The sequence below is a fragment of the Loxodonta africana genome, chromosome 25 (assembly GCF_030014295.1).
Source record: "Loxodonta africana isolate mLoxAfr1 chromosome 25, mLoxAfr1.hap2, whole genome shotgun sequence".
Classification (NCBI taxonomy): Eukaryota; Metazoa; Chordata; class Mammalia; order Proboscidea; family Elephantidae; genus Loxodonta; species Loxodonta africana.
This window is the reverse complement of record NC_087366.1, coordinates 36,537,296-36,553,544: the sequence shown is the minus strand read 5'-3', so window position 1 is coordinate 36,553,544 and position 16,249 is coordinate 36,537,296. Positions and strand designations below refer to the sequence as shown.

The 16,249-nt window shown below is 47.1% G+C and overlaps 1 long non-coding RNA gene across 1 annotated transcript; it reads left to right on the top strand.

The window, feature by feature from the left end:
• The first annotated feature begins 1,195 nt into the window (after window positions 1-1,195).
• On the top strand, window positions 1,196-9,222 carry LOC135228657 (uncharacterized). The gene is made up of 2 exons (XR_010319415.1): window positions 1,196-3,158; window positions 6,938-9,222. It is a non-coding gene; the product is annotated as an uncharacterized LOC135228657 (long non-coding RNA).
• Window positions 9,223-16,249: the final 7,027 nt, after the last annotated feature.

The window sequence follows — 16,249 nt, the reverse complement described above, 5'->3', positions numbered from 1 at the left end:
CCCCTCCACTCTCTCTTTTCATGTCCATTCCGCCAGCTTCTGACCCCCTCTGCCCTCTCATCTTCCCTCCAGATAGGAGATGCCAACATAGTCTCAAGTGTCTACTTGATCTAAGAAGCTCACCCTTCACCAGCATCCTTTTCTATCCCATTGTCCCTGTCTGAAGAGTTGGCTTTGGGAATGGTTCCTGTCTTGGGCTAACTTAGTAATGTGTTTTGTACTATTACTCTTAAATCACAATTCCCGTATATCACTCCTTTTCCTTTAATTACTACTTCATTCTCAAAAAAGTTGTTGATATAGGTTCACAAACACCAGAAAATTTGACAATATCAGTGACTATGAAGAAAACTGGCAATAGCAAAAACAACAGTGTGTGCTTGCAGTGTGTGCAGACAAAACCATATGATTCAAAGGGTCATTATAATCTGCTAACAATGACTGCTCTGATGCATTAGAAGTTACAAAAAAGTAAATTAGCATAGAGTTTTAGCCTCATAGGTATGTTGATACCTGTAAGCTAGGATTATGAAAAATATAAATAACTACAGAGATATTTTTATTAAAAAAAATTTTCTGCCGAAACACTGCACAAAAATGTTATAGACAGTCGTTTTGGTGTCACCCTTTCTAACAGTGTCACCTGGTGCAGTTTGCACCCTCTGCACCCTCTAGTGACACCACAGTGGGCAAGTAGACTCTCCACTTCAAGGAGCTCAAAGTCCAGCTGGAAACATGGAATGGAAGCAGATGATTGCAGTCAAGTGTGGTCAGGACCACGAGAGAAGTGTGAGCAAGGAGCTGAGGGAAGAACAGGGCCATCTGAGGGTGGGCAGCTGCCTTGATGGAGTGCTTACTAAGTCCCGGGCCCTGCTGGCTCTGAACATGCAAGATCCCTGCCTCTTCCTTCAAGCAGCCCGTTGGGCTCATTCTCCTCCCCTGCTTGCTTTCCTCATGATGGACTTATCCTGTATCCTTGTTGGTAGTTGCTGTTGCGTCAACTCTGTCTCACGGCAACCTTATATATGAGAGAACGAAACACAGCCCAATCCTGTACCGTCTTCATGATTGTTTGTATGTGTGAGCTCACCGTTGCAGCTATGGTGTCAGTCCATCTCACTGAGGGCTTCCCTTGTATTCACTGACCTTCTGCTCTACCAACCGTGATGTCCTTCTCCTGTAATTGGTCTGATGATGTGTCCAAAGTAAGCAAAGTCTCACCATCCTTGCTTCTAAGGAGAATTCTGGTTGTACTTCCTCTAAGATGAATTTCTTCTTGGCAGATACTTCCTATGGTGAGCATAAACGTGTTGGTCAATAATAGAAATTTAGCTCTTACAGACATCCTCTAGTCCACTTGCCTTACTTTCCAGTTGCGGAAATTTAGCTAGCCACAGAGAGGCAGTATCGTACAGTACTGAAGACAATAGGCTTTGGAGGTTGACTGTCTAGGTTCACATCTGCACTCTGAACTTGCCTTACTGTCCTCGGGTGTGAAATGCAAATAATAGTACTGCCCTTGTGGGGCTACATTATGAGAACTGAATATGATAACATGCGGGGCCAATCAGAGTTTTTCATTGCAAACAACAAAAATCAAACCTTAGGTAGAAAAGAGATTTCTTGGAAAGAGATCAGATAGCTCACAGAATTGAAGTGTAAGGCTGAGAGAGCCTCTTTCTCACAATGCTCTTACCCCTGTACCAGTATTGCTCTTGCCTCTTTCCGCGGAAAGATTCTCTCTGCTTCCTAGTCCACATGGAGGAAACCATGACTGCTGGCAGCCCCAAAGTTCACATGTTACATGTCAGGCCTCTAAGGAGAGACCATATCTCTGGCAAGTCAAATTCCTGGGGAGGGGCTCTGAGCACCAGCATTGTTGCCAGAAACTCCCTGCTGTACACGTGGGTGGGAGCCACCACACAGAGGATTGTCCACTCCTGTTCCTTTATGAGTGCTCACCAAGTGTAGCCAATGGGCAGGCAGGAACGACAGACTTCACAGAATGCTGGCAGGGTCCCCTTAGCTGGCTATGAGGGGCTGAGGTCCCAGAGGAAACCCACTTGAATTAAGAGTATCTGACTCATGGGGTCCATTCTGTTTCCAGGATGATTCATGATGCCATCCTTGGATCTGAGAATTCCTGTTTCCAGGACCAGGACACTCAGCTGGCCTCATAACTCCCACCTCCTCATCTTCTTCAGCCCCTAGCTTTGCCCTGTCCCACAGAGTCCGCTGCCTCCAACTCACCACCAAAATCACCCATTGATATGTGACCAGGTGTAAGCAGGAGACTTGTCATACCCGACCTTGCCTCAGTCGTGTTTTATTCATAATGGTAGGACCTGAGTGGCTGTCCTCCAGGCTTATAGTGCAGAGCAACATTTTATTCCTTCCATTTGCCAGAGTGTGGCAGTGCTTCTTTAAAGATCAGAGCCCTGCACTTCTAAATTCAGCAGTGTCTACGCTTCCAGCTGTGATGGTTAAGGTTGTGTGTCAACTTGGTTGGGCCATGATTCTCAGTGATTTGGCAGTTATGTCATGGTGTAATTTGGCAGTTATTTAATGATGTAGCCATCCTCCTTTTTGTGATCTAATGTAGTCATCCCCCCTTTTGTGATCTGATGTGAGCAGCCAATCAGTTGAAAAGGGAATTTCCTTGGGGGTGTGGCCTGCATCCATATATGTATTAATGTTCTGGCAAAATTTCCTTGCTCAGGATCCTGCATCCAGCTCATCATCATCTGACCTCTGGTTCTTGAGACTTGAGCTAGCTTCCTGCCATGTTGCCTGCCAACCTTGGAATTTGTCAGCCTCTGCAATGTGTGAGACAGTCTGCTGTCCTACCTGCCGATCTTGGGATTCGTTGGACCCTGCAACCTGTGAACCAGAGGCATGCCATCTTACCTGCCTATCTTGGGTTCATCAGCCCCTGCAGCTATGTGAGTCAGGAGAAGCCTCCAGCCTGACACCTGACCCGTGGACTTGGAACTTGCCAGCCTCTACAAATGCGTGAGCCATTTCTTGAGATAAATCTCTCTCTCTCTCTCTATACAAGCTTCACTGGTTTTGCTTCTCTAGAGAACCCAGCCTAAGACATTTGGCGGCCCCAAAAGACTGTGGGGCTTGCCATTGAGGACTGAACTTCTGGAGAGAGGGTAAGTCCTGTTGAGAAGTGAAGGCTGTTGGCGGGGGTGGGGGTGGGGGCGCGAGTCCAGGAGGGACTTTCATAGAGACCAGCAGTAGCCTTGCTTGTCCTCTGTCTCCCTGGGTGAGTGATGCCCCAGCCCCCTGCCCCTGTTCAGACCACTAGCCCCCAAGTTCATCCTTTCATCCTTTCTCCTTTGCTCTCCCCACGTCAAACTCTGATGTTAGGAACGTTTCTGTTAAATGCACACATGGTGACTGAGTGACCCAACAGTTCTGAGGGATCTCCTTCTCAGGGATGCTGGCATTAATTTACAGGAAAAGCCTCTTTAGACCAATAGTAGCTACCCTTTATTGAGCACCTGCTATATGTGAAGTGTTGTACTTGGTGTTTTAGATACATTACGTCTAGTCCTCCTAAGGCCTTGGTAGATATTGCTATCCCTATTATAAAAAACCAGAAAAACCCAATCCAGTTGCTCTCAGGTTTATTCTGACTCATGATGACCCAATGTGTATCCAAGTAGAACTGTGTTCCATAGGGTTTTCAATGGCTGATTTTTGGAAGTAGATCACCAGGCCTTTCTTCCGAGGCATCTCTAGGCGAACCTCCAACCTTTCAGTTAGCAGCTGAGCACTTGAACTGTTTGCACCATCTAGGGACTCCATTACCATTTTACGGGTGTAGAAATTGGCTTAGAGGGTTGAGGTAATTTGCCTAAGATCAACGCGAGCATGCAGCAGACTTAGTTCTAGTGGCCCAGACTCTCTCCCCACCACTCTGCTGATGAAAGAACTTCTGCTGTGGAAATCCAGGCTTCACTGGACAGAGTTCCCCGACTAGGTAGTTGTGGTGATTTGAGGGGAGACAGGGCCCTCCTTGCAGTATTGCTCCCCCTCAGAGATCTGCTCCTTAATCCTCTGTCTCTTTTCAGAGTCTCAGCCCTAATGATGAGGTGGCTTGTACCTCCTCATCCACCCATTCCTTCAACAGCATCTGGCCCTGTGCTCTAAGCCGAGGCCACCTCCATGAGTAAGGTGCAGTCACACCCTGACCTGGGGCCCCGGGGACATCCAACCGGTGCCTGCACCTCAGGCTTGTTGTGGGGGTGGGCACGCCCTCTTCTTGTCTGAGTGGATGACCAACCTGCCTGTCTGAGCTTTCTAGCAATGGCAGACCCTTTTGCCTTTTATTTGTCCATTATTGCTAGAAACCGGTTTCATTTATAACAAAATATGTGTTTGCTTCAATCCTCATTTGATTCCATGATCCCGTGATAAAATGACCTTATGGTAACTTCATTGGGAAATATGGCACTGGGAGAAATGGGTGCCTAGACAGTGTCTGAGCGGGGCTAGCATACCCCCAGCCACCACTTTAACAGCACAACACGTGTGGGTCTGGTCCGTGGGTGAATGGACCCTTGTCCTCTATTGGGGCAGGAAGGCTGAACGAGTTCCATTTAAACTTAGCTAAAACGGTGTTCAACCTTTCTTCCTTTAACCCAATATCCAGGCTGAGTAGAATGAAATGATTTAGTTGCTAGAATTTCTTTTCCTAATGGGGACCCATGTTGTCCCAGAGAACCTGTAGTAGTAGTCTGAACTTACCGCGGCTTTGCTCCTGTGGCTCTGCCTTATGGAGCCCTCTCCTTTGCAGGAGAGTTCAGGCTGTCTAGACCCCACCTGACCACCTGGGAAGGTGGGGGCCTCAGCTGACCCTGAGTATTGGCCTCTGGTCAGTGGGAGCGGCACAAACCACAGTGACGGCCACAGCAATGCAACTGGTTTTTAACCGAGTCCCCCGTTTCTCGCGTGGGATAGAGGCTTCCTGCCCAGCTGAGCAGAGGAGGCATGGGATTGCCCATCCCAGGCTACTTGTGATCCATTTTTCTTTAGGTATTTGGAGATTGGGAGGACTCCCTGGAGGGGCCAAGGCTGGCCTTCCTGAGGGTGTTGAGTCTGAGGACCCAGACTCGATTGATCACCTGGCAGCCCTAGGACAAGAACTGCAAACGGAATGCTGGGACACAGAGCCTACCACATCCTCCCTCTCTGTCTCTGTGGGCGCTGTTTATTCCCTGACAAGATGGCGCATGGGAGATGCTTTGGGGTCAGGGCTGAGTGTGGTGACGTGTTCTGCCATCTGCTGGGAGTTATCATGGCTTCAGTGTTCTGGAGGGCAGGGAAAGGTGCTTACGAGGGAGATGAGGTTGTTGTTATCTATTTATTTTTTTAATGGCAGATGACCACTTTTCCCCTGGGTCCCACATCTCCACTGGTAGGGTGGAGGCCTTATGGCAAATTCTCAGAGCTCAGCCACTATTCCTGGTTATCTGAGAGGGGAGTGTGAGGGAGCCTGGTGAGAGACAGAGAGGGAGAGAGACGATCATGTGACATCAGGGACCCTTTTGAGGGGATAGGCCTGCAACATTTCAGTTCCCATTCTCTTTTTTTATTATCGTGGTGAAAATATCCACAAAGAAACATATGTCAGCACGACAACTTCCATATTTAAAACTCATTGACATTATTACATTTTTCATGCTGTACCACCTTATCGCTATCTGCATCCAAGACATTCCACCATCATTAGTGTAAACTCACTGGCCCCCTAAACAGAATCGCCTGCTTTCCCCCTCCCGCCACCCCTGGTAACCATTAATCTTCGGCTTCTATATATTTGCGTATTTCAGCTAAGTTAGATCATACAGTATTTGTCCTTTTACAACTACCTTATTTCACTCAGCATAATGTTTTCAAGATTTGTCCATGTTGTGGCATGCTTCAGGACTCCATTTCTCTTTACAGCTGAGTAATATTCCGTTGTATGTATGTACCACAGTTTATTTATTCATCTGCTGATGGACACTTGGGTTGTTTCCACCTTTTGGCTATTGTGAAAAGTTTTGGTTCCCACTGGTGACCTGGAAGCCAGGCTGTGTTTCTGTGACCTATGAGAGAAGTGGAGGGGCTCCCATACCACCTGCCCCACCGTCATCAAGGAGGTCACTTGGGCTCTGGGCTGGGCTGTCTGAAGGTGGTAAGAAGGGGGCAGGAAGGGGGCTGAGGGTCCATTCCTGACAGGGGTAAAGCTGATCCTCAGCTCTGGGGCCAAGGTGGGCCTGGAGGCTGAGGGTGGGTCAGAGACCATGGAATGGCAGGGTTAAGAAAGGGATTTAAAGGAAGGGCCAGGAATGGAGCACGGGGATCAGGAGATGCAGTAGGCCCCAAAGACTGATTTAGCACCTACCACACGTCAGGAGTCCCTTCGTGGTGCAGTGATAATGCACCAGAGGCACCTTGGAAGAAAGGCCTGGAAATCTAATTCCAAAAAGTCATTGAAAACCCTCTGGAGCCCAGTTCTATTCTGACACACATGGGAATGCCATGAATCACAGTTGACTCCATGGCAACTGGTTTGGTACCACAGGTCAGGCACAGGGCAAGCCTCACTGAAGAAGACAGATCCCATTCCTTCCTCCTGGAGCTTACAGCTCAGTCAAGCTGGGAAAAATGCCCAGAGGTCAAGGGACGAAGGGAGCTTGTGAAGGGGCACATAGCTGAGCCACAAAGGTGATCCAGATACACACAACGTAAGCTTCCCAGCCAGGGCCTAGGCCCCTGGGGAGCCATCCTGGAGAGTGCCCATAACACCCCTCATGGGTGACCTTTCCTACAGGCAGCTGAGGTTACAGAAAGCACTGACTTGCTCTGAAGACCTTGGTTCTGTGTAGCTTTATACTTCTCTTGGCCTCAGTTTCCTCATCTATAAAACAGGAATTTTTAGTTTGCAGGATTGCTGCGAGGTTTACATGTCGGATGCATACGGAGGCCTTCTGTGAGGTGGAGCACCCTGTGGAGTCATGAGGGCATGTTTCCTGAGCAACAGGCTGAACACCAGGACTCTTATTTCTGAGAAGCATAGATCCCGCTGCTCAAGGGAACGCCACCGCGATCCAGCTTGTCACTGCACAGATGAGAAACCTGAGGGCAGATGGGTCATTTTCCTGCCTGAGCTCCAGGGGCAGAGCAGGGGCTAGACCCCTGGACACATCATCACCCGAATGCTAAAGGCCATCGAGAAACCAGAGCGTCCCCTCTCCTCTCAAGGGGACAATGGGGGAGATAGAAATTGAATAACAAATCTGGCCTTCGGTGTGTGGAACATTCTGGTTTCTCATGGCCTCTTGCTCTTAGCAAGGCAGAAGCTGTGTGCATCTTCAGATACTGAGTTTGGGTTCTTGAGGCCAGGGTGGGGAGGCCTCTGGACTTTCGGCTCCTGCTCTGGGACACGCTTTTGCAAATCAGATGCTTGCCCCTGCAACAGTGGATCCTCGATACAATCAATACCGTGAGTCCCAGCTTTCCCCGCCGGGACCACATTAATCTTCACATTTTTGCCACATCACTGATTCTCGTGACAGCTCAAGATGTTTTTCTGCTTCTGAGTATCCCTTTTATTAAAAGACTTTTGAGCCCCACAGACTTGTTAACCAGTGGCCTCTCTGCCTCCCGCCCGCCACCCCCACTCCCTTTCCATTTCCTCAGCTCAGCTTCTGCCTCTTCACTTCTCCCACAAGTCTTTCCACATCACTCATTTTGACATTTAAAAGTTTCCAAGCTTGTTCTGAAATGCCACAAACACTGCCTTTGTTATTTGCTGGGCTTTGGAATGCTGAAAATCCCAGGACACTGGGAACAGGAAGGCCTGGGCAGGCGACGACGGCAGAGGGCCTCAGGCCTGTGCGAGGAAGACCAAAGACTGAGCCCTGGCTGGAGAATGTGGGTCGGGAGGACCGCACCCAGGCCCTGGGGAGGTCTCTGGTTGCTTCCTGGCCTTCTTTCATTTTCACTACTTCAAGCTCTCGTTTTGCTTTCCAGAGTATCACAGAATCACTCCAAGCACTACATTTATTTAGGAAAATTGCTTCTATCGATGCCGTTGCATGATTTCTTCACCTTCTGCGTGGTCTCTGCTTATAACAAGCCCTCTAGTTTTCAGGAGGGAATGTCAGAGAAAAACCTGGAGATGTTTGGGTCTCCAGCCATGAAGGCTGTCTTCTCATCATTCTTCAGCTGCATAAATGCTGGTGGTGTTTTCATAAGATTTCGTGTCCAGTTTGCTTTGGCCAAAGAGTGTTATTTTGCTTTTTGCGAGCACACGGCGCTCTTAGAGAAATCTGTTCGTCTCTGTGTCTGCCAAGTGCAGCCGGAAAGCACATCGGGAGGGACAGGGCTGGACTTGTGCCGGATCTGCTCAGATCCATGATTCCACTTTCAAACCCCATAGCTGCCTTCCTGGGTTTATTTCTGAGTTCTGTAAGATGTTCCTAGGAGAGGGGGTACCCTTGGTACCGACAACTACAAATGGTTGTGCAAACACCACTGCTGTACCCACAACCTTAACATTGAACACCACATTCCAATCCTGCTGTGGAAGGCACCCAATCGGCAAAGACATACTGGATTTGTTCTTACTAGCTGTTCCTCGACTTTTAGATCCACAGACTAGTAAAATTAAAGCAAGAGACCACATAGGCAACCAAGTTTTATTTTGTCCAGTGAAGACATTAAAAAAATACCAGACACAATCACAATCGCTATTATTTCCTGAGTAGTAGGACAGAAATATGAAGTAGTTCTGTGGTAGAATTCTCGCCTTCCACGCAGGAGATCCGGGTTTGATTCCTGGCCAGTGCACTTCATGGGCAGCCACCACCCCTCTGTCAGTGGAGGCTTGTCTGATGCCGTGTCAGCTTGGGTAGGCCATGATTCTCAGTGGTTTGGCAGATACTGTGTAATCGTCTGCCATTTTGTGATCTGATGGGAAAGACCAATCAGTTGAAAGGGGAGCATCCTTGGGGGAGTGGCCCACTTCCAGTATGTAAATGAATGTTTTGGCAAAGCTGTCACTTGACCCTGACCTCTGGTTCTTAGAACATAAGCCTGTGGAAGTCTGGCCTGCCACTTGACCTGCAGATTTTGGATTTGCCACCTCCCACAATCCTGTGACTCAGCAGCCTGCCATGTGACCTACAGACTTTGGTTTCGTCAGCCCCCGTGTGAGTCAGGTGGGACTTGCCAGCCTCCACAATTACAGTGAGCTATTTCATTGAGATAAATCTCTCTCTTTATATTTGTATATATACTTCACTGGTTTTGCTCCTATAGAGAACCCATCCTAAGACAGTTGCTATGATGCTGAACAGGTTTCAATGGAGCTTCCAGACTAACACAGACGAGGAAGAAAGACCTGGTGACCTACTTCCATAAATCAGCCAGTGAAAACCCTGTGGATCACAATGATCTGACCTGCAACCGATCGAGGGGATAGCACAGGACAAGGCAATGTTTTGTTCCATTGTGTATGGGGTCACCATGAGTCAGGGGCAACTTGACAGCAGCTAACTACAATAGCAAAGGAATAGAATCAGAGTGAAAAACAGTCTTTCCCAAGAAAGGACGGCTGTCACACTGCTGTTTTGCCATAGTCCAGGATCAGTTAGTGGACTAGCATTTCCGAATTGCTTGTCTCTACAGGAGCTCCTCAAACTTTAACATGCACACAAATCTCTGGGGTGTCTTGTCAAAATGCAGATTCTAATTCATTACCTTGTGAGCAAAGCCTGAGACTCTGCCTTTCTAACAAGCTTCCAGGTGAAGCCAGTGCTGCTGGTTCCTGCCATGCTTTGAGTAGCAAGAGTCTATACTATGTCAAAAACAATCCATGGCTCAGTCCTTTCAGTGGGAAAAAACTCAAAAAGTTAGGTTAAGTGGTATTTTGTGCAGGCAAACAAAAAAACACTTGAAAGAACACTTTTCCACTTTTTAACTAGTTTCTCTGCTATTGTGTGGAGATGACCATGGCTGTCAAAGATGGTACTGCCAAGGGTTCAAGGCAATGAAGTGGGAAGTTCTTTCGTAGCTCTTTGTAACTGTAATAGTAATAGCTACTGGATAGCTCCCTCCTCCATGCTTATCACTGGTGCAACTAAAAGTGATGAGAGGATCAACCCCAGCTTTCTGGGTTATGCTAAGCCCAGCAGCCACCTGCCCCCCATGGCAAAAAACAAATGCAAGCTGGGAATTGCAGAGGTAACTTACTGAGTGATTTAGTCAGTCTTTGAAATTCCTAGTCCTGATGACCTGCTTTCGAAAGGTCAAAGCCATGAAAAACCTATGGAACAGTTCTACTCTGTACACACGGAGTCGCCACAAGTTGGAGTCGACTTGACAGCAACTGGTAGGATGACGTGGAGGTGCCCTTGGGTGCGTTCATATACGTGCCTGTATATTTGTGTTGGGGTGAGTGGGGAGAAAAAGGGAGAGGACAGAATTGTTGGGCTAGAGTCCTGACTGTCAGACTTGAGACCCACAGTGAGACATACATTTGACATCTGACCCAGGACACACACACATTTATATAACTGAAATCAGTTTTTACATACCAGTACTTAACCTTACTTCATTTGACACACACTATTTTTTGTTCTAAAATGCTGGTTGTAATCTAGTAAATTGATTTCAGGGCCCACTGTTGGGTTGTGACCCAAAGCTTGAAAAATACTGGGCTAAAGTACCTTGAAAACCTCTCACAGACTGAGACTACAAGACTCTTTGATCTGTTATGAGGTGATGCAAAGACCGGCTCTAACATAAGAAAACCCGCTTTAAGAAATACACACTTAAAATTATGATGTCTTTAAATTCTACCCTGTATGCGCTTAAGAAGGGATTTTTGCCTTCTATTACTTTGGTAAATCTCTGAGCACCTAAGAGAATACATGAGTCAAGGAATGAGTGAGATAGCATATTTGTGGACGCTTCACCCTGGTGGCGCAGTGGTTAAGAGCTACAGCTGCTAACCAAAGGGCTGGCAGTTTGAATCCACCAACCGTATAGGGCAGTTCTACTCTGTCCTATAGGGTCGCTATGAGTTGGAATCGACTTGACAGCCATGGGTTTGTTAGGTTTTTTTTTTTTGGTTTCAATGAATTCCTTGGATTGAAGATTTCAGGACAAATAAATTGAAAGAAAAATGTGAGGTATTCTTGGTAAATGTAGTTCCAGGTAGTTATAAACAATAAAATGTTTTTGAAATTAAATTTTTTTATTTTTATAAGATTTTACTGTGGTTATACATATATACATATAACAAAACATTGGCCATTTCAACCATTCTTCCATGTACAATTCAGTGACATTAATTACATTCACCATGTTGTGCAATTATTGCCACTGTTCATTTCTAAACTTTTTCATCACCCTTAACAGAAACTCGGTGCCCCTTGAGCAATATCTCCCCGTTTCTCCTTTCACCTTCTGTATTAAACATTTTAACACATAAGATTACATAGTCTATTTAGAAATCACCCTTTATTTTCAGAAAAACAGAATATGGCTCTGGGGAGTCGAGTGTTTTGTAGGCTCAGTGGTTAAGAGCTATAGCTGCAAACCAAAGGTTGGCAGTTCGAATCCACCAACCGCTCCTTGGAAACCCTATGGGCAGTTCTACTCTGTTCTTTATGGTCACTGTGAGTCGAAATTGACACAATGGCATTGGGTTTGGTTTGGTTTTTGGTTTGTGCTGATCTTGTCAATTTATTTATTGTTTCTTAGAGCTGGGAAGAAGCCTTTAGATTATCTTGTCTATTGCTTTTTAAACCTTTGTCAGAGGCCCTTTGACACAAGTCTAATGGAAATGGGAGAACTTTATTATAGGAGAACATGGTGCCCAGGGGCAGGGTGCAGTGAGGTCCCATTAAAGCCCCGACTGGTGCTCATCCAGTCATGTGATCCAAGATGGTTGCCCCAATGGCCTCCTTCGGATCAGGCTCTAACAGAGACTGCCTTGTGTCTCCTAGACCCAGATTCAAATTCCTGGGAGAAAGAATCCGATTGGCTCACCAGGGGGAGGTGTCCATCTCTTGTGCAATCAACAGTAGTCAGTGTCTGGAATTGTAAAGTATAGGTGTGACGTTAGGTCCTCAACCCTGTTGGCGTGGTGGACAGTTCTGAGAGTCATGACAGGGAAGACACCTCCAAAAGTGGCTACAATATGTGCAACTCTGTGTTCAAATCAATCTTACCTGAAAGCCAAACATGAAAGATGGATACAAGCAGGGCTGAATGGTAAAGGGAGTGTGTGTATCAGGAGAGACCGAGTACCATCCAGTCAGCATTCTTCATCTGGGGCCAGAGGAGAGCAGTTTTGAAAACCATGGGTCTAGATCTGCTCCTTATTTTTACATGTGAGAATAATGAGGCTGAGAGAGTGACATCACCTCCTCAGAGGTACATAGCGACTTCACATGGGGACCTGGACCAGCACCCAGGGCTCCCGGCTCCAAGTGGAATGTTCTCACTCCTCCCAGCTTCACCTCCTCCTCACTCCCAGTTAACTAACCACACAGTTGCTGAGAAAATCTTTTGGTTCCTTTAAATTCCTCTCTTTAGAAAAAAAAAGAAAACCTTAGTATTTCTAGGCTGCCTGGGTGGCTCAAACTGTTTAAGCACTTGGTTACTAACCAAAGGATATAGGGTTGCCATAAGTTGGAATCAATTCCAGAGCAACTTTTTTTTTTTTTTTAGTATCTTTCAGGTGAATTAAGGCGCCCTGGTGGCACAATAGAAGCCCTGGTAGCGAAATGGTTACGAGCTACGGCTGCTAACCAGAAGGTCAGCAACTGGCTGCTAACCAAGTGGTTGATGGTTCAAACCCACCCAGTGGCTTCATGGTAGAAAGACCTGGAGATCTGCTTCCATAAAGATTACAGCCTAGAAAACCCTATAGGAAATTCTATTCTATCACATGAGGTTGCTAAGAGTTGAAATAAACTTGACACATCCAATAATAATAAGGTAAATTAGTTTTGATTTGCAGAGTTTTTGTTTGTTTGCCTTTTAAAAGAATGTAATGAAAATAAGTGAAATGGCAGCAAAACACTTGTGTCCCTGGGAAGAAGTTTAGCTGGAGGCATCCTGGCAAGCTCCCCCGAGGAGTGCTCACAAGAGCTAGTCTTGCCCAGCACCCAGAACCCTGTCCTGAGTTCTCCTCTGAACATAGACAAGGGCTCTGGTGGCACAAACAGGTTTGATCTGGTTACTGACCATGTCTCAAGTTGCCCATGAGCTTCAAAGCCTCTTAGGGGCTCTAACTTTTGTCCTAATACCTCACAGTGATGCTTCCACATGTGGAAAAAATGCTACACAAAGCACCTCGCATGAACTGGGCAGGCTTGATTAGTCATACCCATTTAGGTTATTACACATACACTTGGGGAAATATCGTCCCCACCTCCTTGCAGGTTGGGTCTAGGGAAAGCTGTTTGGCAGAGGGCAGAGGCTGGCCATTGGCCATTAGCAGGTGCTCAAAGCTGCTGCCCTTTGCAGAGACCCACGGCCCTTCTTTGAACTCAGGCTGTCCGGAGGCTGGGCCTTGCATCGGCTCACAAGGCCACTTGATGGCACTGTTACAACTGGAGAAAAGAGGCTGGCTCCTCTGAAACAGTTCCCCTCTACTTCTGATCTTCTCCAAACTGTCATTTCCACCCACCTCCTTTAAAACAGAACAAAATCATTTCATAGCTTGTTACTGCTATCGCACTTCTCCCCACTCTGAAAATCCGTCCCCTGCTGGGAGCAAAGATGTAGTAACCCGTTGGCCCTCTTCCCTGCCCTCCTGCCCCATGCCTGCATCCTATTTTCCAGATCGTTATCATTCTGTGTGGCTGGCGGGTATCTGGAGTTCTAGGCAACAGAGAGGAGGGGAAGAGGCCATGGCAAACTTAGAACATGGGACTCTAAATGAGAAAGCAGAGGTGCCTGGAATCCTAATGGTCACATGACTTGTTTTCTAGAAGAAAGAAAATAGCAGCGGGGCAAGTGAGCAGCGAGGTTAAGCAGAGGGAACCAATGGGAGAAGGGGCACCGGAGGAATGGGAGGAATGTGCAGTGAGCACAGGAAGTGGGGTCTGTCCAGCGAAATCTTGGCATCGTGTTGCACAGCTTATAGGCTTTCCGTTTTTGGCATCCCAGCTGCCACTGTGTCAAAATCCCCCTGGACCAGGTCAAGGGTGGGTGGGGGCGTGATCTTAAAAGACCCTTGCCTTCCATCCACTTGCTTTGGCCTCCGGTTCCCCAGTTCTTGCAGCTACTTCCTCTTCTTCGGCGAGATGAGTGGGTCACAGACTGTGCCGACCCGCGAGGTAAAGGAAAAGAAATAGCGCAGCTGTCCCCGGCCTGGCACCCAGACCACAGGCTCCACGGTGCTACCCTCGGCCCCTCAGCCCCCCTTCTCTGGAGGCAAGGAGAAAACACTTGGGAGGAATTCGCTGTGAGAAAAGCATTTTCCCCAAACAATCACCAGGAAATATTGTCTTGACTGATAACTCCGGAAGCGCGCTGTCCTCTTGGCAGTGCTATTTGGAGGCTTAAACCATGCAAATGCCGATGAGATGCAGCTCCCAAACTCAGAATCGCCCACATACTGCGGCCTCTTGGTTTCCCAGGATAGATGATAGATGTGCTTTCCACACCCCCCACCCCCATGGCCAACCCTGACCCTGAGGAGCGGCCCTGGCAAGATAGCCCAGCCTGTTTGCAGGTGGGAGGTCATCTGTGCTGACTCAGGTCCAGGCTGGGGAAGGTGCATACCTTCAGCCCCATGAGTAACACCAGGCTTTTCATCTTCAAAGGGCCTTCCCAAGATGAACCAATTAGTCACTCCCAGGAGAGCTACAAAGTAGGTTATTACTGTCTTCATTAAGCCTGTGGTTGGGGGAGGAGGTGAGTGGAGTTCTCACTGTGGGCCAGTGAGAGCAGAGGTGGGAACGTCTGGACTTGGGAGCAGGGGTTGACAGCATTCAGGATTTCCCAGGGCCTTGGAGAGAAGGCGATAAGGAACCAAGGGCATTTACAATGAAGGCAGAAGTTTCTCACTGGGCACAGGTGGGGGTAACTGCAGGCGGTTAGGGGAAGGGACTGGAGCCTCTTAGACCAATGGAAAAGATAGATGGTCTTGCTGAACCGAGAATGAGTAGATGGAAAGACAGTTCGACGTAACCTCACCCATGTGGGGCTCCATTACCTGCTCTAAACAATTCAGAAAAATGAACAATTCAGAAATCACCCTGTCCCTCTGAGACATCCAGGTATTTGTGAAATGAGTCTTGAAATACTTTGTATTTTATTTTTTTTTAGTATCTCTGTGAGGATTTCGAGTTGACTAAAAATGATCATAATAAATTTCACTAAAACAGAAAGCGTGATATGAAAGCTTAGAATAGTTAAGAAGCTAACAATTCCCCAGCTTACTTGGCTTTGAGGGTTTGTCCTCCTCCAGGTGTGTGATGCATAAAGTTAGAGTTTTAAGATGTAAGCCCACCTCCTGGTGACAGAGTGTGAACTGGAAGCCAGGCAGCGAAGCAACCCTTTTAGTCAACCCTGTCTGCCGCTGCCTTTGTAAACTTGGCATAAATACGCGCTTGAGAACGCCAGGACAGTGTATCTGGAAAATATTTTCTACCATTTGAAAACACACACACACACACACGCAATTAGAGAGGGGGGAAAGAAACAAAAAAAACCCCAACAACCCAGAAATTGTGCATAATATAGAGTGGCTTCGCTTGCGGTTTTTTTCCATTACTTCCTCAGTTCATTTTTCTGCTGCCAATTTTAGAAGGCCATAAGTCATAGTTGTTGTTAAACTTTGTCAGTGAAAATGTAACTCTAAGAACAAAGTCATATGCTGTGTTGTAGTTAGACAGCCTTTGGAGAGAAGTTGTGATGGAAGACCAACTTTGACGTGCCCTGTGAGGTCTGATAAGTTGAGTCTCTGGGTGTCATCTGGGTCTTCTCTGGAGTGTGTTACGTTGTACTCACAAGGCAGTGCTTTGTCTCTTGGGCCCTGGAGTCATCATTTATGTTGTAGCTCCAAAGGGCCGCTTAGCAAATTCATATGTTCAACATTTACTTTGTGTGACTTAGGAATAGAATGTGTTCTCTTAAAGGGTAATTGGTTATAAGCTCCCCACTTTTCTTTCCCCCAGACCTACTGGATCCAGTATCCTACTGGATAAAACTCAACCCAGCAGAA